This window comes from Sinocyclocheilus anshuiensis, unplaced genomic scaffold (assembly GCF_001515605.1).
Source record: "Sinocyclocheilus anshuiensis isolate Anshui unplaced genomic scaffold, SAMN03320099.WGS_v1.1 scaffold1408, whole genome shotgun sequence".
NCBI classification, from domain to species: domain Eukaryota; kingdom Metazoa; phylum Chordata; class Actinopteri; order Cypriniformes; family Cyprinidae; genus Sinocyclocheilus; species Sinocyclocheilus anshuiensis.
In genome coordinates this window covers 290571-294743 of record NW_015547704.1, presented here as the reverse complement: position 1 = coordinate 294743, position 4173 = coordinate 290571, and the positions used below count along the sequence as shown (strand labels likewise).

Below are 4173 nucleotides of genomic sequence, written 5' to 3'. Positions count from 1 at the left end.
TGTGTGTGTGTGTGTGTGTGTCATCCCCACAGTTGCAGCCAAACAGGGAGAATCGGACCCTGAGAGGAAGGAGACACGACAGAAAGTGGATGATGACAGGAAACATGAGATTGAGGCGGCCATTGTTCGGATCATGAAGTCCAGAAAGAAGATGCAGCACAATGTTCTAGTAGCAGAGGTGTGGAGACTCATTTTACTGTGGAAATAGATTAAGTATTTAAATATTATATATATTCATCTGTTTAAACGTAGAAAAAATGTTCAGCCACACTTGAACACATTATTTGAGTATAACAGTGTGATGTTGCTGATGTTTCTGGAGAACGTAAAGTAGAAAGTATTTTTTCCTGTTTCTTTGGACAGTTGTTTATAGAGCTTCAGTTTGATCCTGTGTGTTTTTGTCTTTAGGTAACCCAGCAGCTGAGGGCACGATTCCTCCCCAGTCCTGTGGTCATTAAAAAGCGTATTGAAGGACTTATCGAGAGAGAATACTTGGCAAGAACGCCAGAAGATCGCAAAGTGTACACATACGTAGCATGAACAAGGAGCGCAATTAAATCTGGCATGAAAAATCGAGTGAGTGAGCGAGCGAGCGAGCGTTGTTTTGGGACTTTGTTACACACCTCACATGGGATGTTATTTTATGCCCTTTTTTGTCTTTGTTGTCATTCGTACTGGGAATAAACTGAGAAGAAACCTCTCATCTTCTAATGAACTTGTTTTAAATTGTTCTTTTCGATTCCCACAAGGCTTTCCACTGGATTCAACACTTTTACAGAAGGTCTTGGTCTCTCTGAGAGATGTGATTTGTGTGTGTGTGTGTGTGTGTGTGTGTGTGTGTGTGTGTGTGTGTGTGTGTGTGTCCTCACAACCCTACAACCGAATTAAAACAGCCACACAATTTCCCAGCATTGGATATCATTATGACCATTCATATCATTAAAAATACCTTCCGAGTTATTTTCTTATATCTGTGTAAGTGTGTTCAGGTGTACAGGTATTCGCCATCAGTGCTTTACCTGTAAGACGACAGAGAGGTGTAACATTTGGTTCAAAGCATGCTTTTACTGAAGACAGATGGAGTAACACTTACACAGCATATAATATGGTGGTTTGGCTGTCTTTTCTCTCTGTATGGCTATTTTTCCCTTGCCTTTTTTTTTTATGTTTGTTTGTTTTTTCATGTCTAACATGGCCAATTGTAAAAGATGACTTAAATGCGTTTTATTTTGATGGGTCCTTTGAAAATAGTTTAAACAGGGATGGGGCGCAGTTTGTGTTTTCAGCATTATTATATTTCAATGTGTATAAATTGTAAAATAATTGTTATTGTATTCAATGCTGAAGTGAACTGTACAGGGCCTTGTTTTCATCATTAAATGTAGAAAAATACAGGAAACAAAAAACAATAAAATGATTGGCCGTTTTGGGTCAGACTGTTTGTCTTGTTCTGATTGTCCCAATGGAGGATCCTGGTAGGTTGGACATCAAATTTCAAGCAGTGATAGCAGTGTGACATTATGCATATCAACTGAACTTTCAGCTGTTTTGTAATTGTTTTTATTCACGTATAAACACTAAACAATGTACATACATAGAGCACATTAGATATGGTAAATGACCGCTCAAACATGCTTACTTGATACAAAAGAGCCAATGAGGTTTGGTCCCTTTCGAATGGAAACTTGCACTGTGTCTTCTAGTGGACACTATGGTGAATGTCCCTGGCATGACCAGTGTCTGAAGCATGTGTCTAAACACAACAATGAACTTGACATTGGCTGGCGACAGCCTATGGCATCACTACTAGTGCGACCGTGAGTATAAAAGGGCACATGTAGAGCACGTCCCTGTGGGCAATGGATGTTAAAAAAGACATCAAATTGACATCAAAATTGATGTCAAATATGCAAATCAAACTGACATCAAAAACCTGACGTGACATTGATTTGATTTAAGTTGAACGTCAAACATATTGGCCTACATTAAATCAATTTCAGTGTGGGATTAACTTCCTATTTTCAGCTGGTTACCACTGGAAAAAATGGCCATCCAAACTGAAATTAAAGTGATGTTACATTGTCTTGATCAAGTCTTGACTAATATTTGATGTCAAATTGATATCGAGGTGCCTACTGGAGTCATCTTTGTCTTCGGGAGCCGTTTGTTTGTGGTGTATCTAGGCAAGCAGCTATGGATAGCGCCAGTGTTAATTGTTTCAGGAAGTGTGTTCATCCAGGTATTTAGCACCTGATGATTCACACGACCTGTGCGTTATTTGCATGGGCGAGAAGCATGCACGCTCAGTCCTCGAGGGTACTGAATGCATGCATTGCGATGGTTTTTCCTTGGAGAAGCTTTGCTCTTGTTTGTCCCTTTTGTTGAGAGAATTGGGACAGCCATCCTCAACTCACTGATCACGACATGCTGAGGCAAGTAGAAAACTGAAGTCATGGGGCTTGCAGTTGGAGCTCACCAAGGAGTTCGAGAAAGGTATGGATCTTTCTCATTATTCGGTGGGAGATGCGCTGCTGGATGAGGACGTACTGTCTCTTACATCTGATCCAGAAGCCAAGCCAAGAAGAGCGGGATGTGACGATATTGCTGAGTCTTCACAGCCTGCCTGCCCTGCGTACGAGGAGTTGCTTGAGGTTATGTCCCATGCCACAGAGAGATTAAATCTGCCTTGGAGGCATGAGAAACGTGAGATTGCTCTTGATAGATTGGACGAGTGATTTCTTTCTGACATAATCCTCCGACCTTTATACCGTGCTGGACTGGGTCTGTGCCTTGAGCCTCTAGGGGACCTGGCCCATTTTGGTCTGAGGACCAAGTAGTAATAATTTGTTAGACTCTCTGCAAGCCTCCTTGGATACTGCCTTTATGGAGGAGTGTTGTTAGGTTTCCTTTTGCCATAGAGAGTCGTCCCACTGAGGCTTCTGCTCTCCTGAGCTCCGCCTGGTTAATAAGCAATTTAAGGCCCTTAGGAACCTTTTTGACAGGCGTTGGGCATAGCTAGGCATCCACTTGTTATAAAGAGTTGTCTTGCTGAGGCCTCCGTCCTTTGAGCTCAGTTAGGGGCTAGGTTGCTAGGCTCTCTGTGAGCCTCCCTGGCTATTGCCTTTAAATTTGGGTGTGTTGCTAGGCCTCTTGCTTTAGAGAGTCATTCTGCTGAGGCTTCCAGTCCCCGGAGCTCCGCCTGTGTCGCAGTTCTGAGTTATTAGGTTCTCTGTGAGCCTTCTTGGAAAGCTGTCCTGAGCATCAGACGTAGCAAGGCCTCCTCTCGCTTTAGTCGTTCATCTGAGGCCTCCATTCTCAGAGCTTCAGTCATCGAAGATATTCCCTTAAAGGTGTTCTCTGGAATACCAAAGCCTTGAGCTTTGCCCCTGGGCTGAGCTTCTTTTTGACTTGGCCCTGATAAGGTATGCAGCTCGGGCTTTGGCTGTAGAAAATTAAGTCACAACAGCTGTAGGTGAGTTCCTGAGGGACTGGGACTCCTTTAGAGTCTTTGACCGATAAGGCATGGTGGAGTGGTTATTTGTTCCCCACAGTGTCCTCTAGAGCAGTGGTTCTCAAATCTGTCCTGGGGACCCCCAACCACTGCAAACTGTGTTTGTCTCCCTCATAAGCCACACCCAGTTCAAGTCTTGCAGACTCTACTAATCAGCAGATGAGTTGAATCAGGTGTGTTAAATGAGGGAGACATACAAAATATGCAGTGTTTGGGGGTCTCCAGAACAGCTTTGAGAAGCACTGATCTAGAGGATGCAGTGCTTGTTCCCATTCGAAAGGGAACGTCTCAGGTTATTCATGTAACCATGATTCCCTTAGAAGGTGAACAAGACACTATATCTCCTTGCCATGCTTCAGGTATTCCTGCGCATGTCTCCTTTAGACATGAAGTGGATGACGTGTTCTACAGGTGCCCTTTTATACTCATGGTCACACTAGTAGTGACATCATAGGCTTTCACCAGCCAATGTCAAGTTCATTGTCATGTTTATACCATAGACTGTAAAAAAACATGGACGTAGTGTCCGTGACGTCACCCGTAGGTTTCTAAAGAGCATTTTTAAAGCTCAAAGTGGGCGGAGCTGACTGTCGCCATCTTGGTATCGCGTCACCGCTCACTCCCGGATAATCGAAAATGGGCAAAGAGGCGGGAGCTGGATG

At 43.4% G+C, this 4173-nt stretch overlaps 1 pseudogene; it reads left to right on the top strand.

The window, feature by feature from the left end:
* LOC107703974 (cullin-3-like) overlaps window positions 1–1436 on the top strand; it is a 19470-nt pseudogene extending 18034 nt beyond the window's left edge.
* The last annotated feature ends 2737 nt before the right edge of the window (window positions 1437–4173 follow it).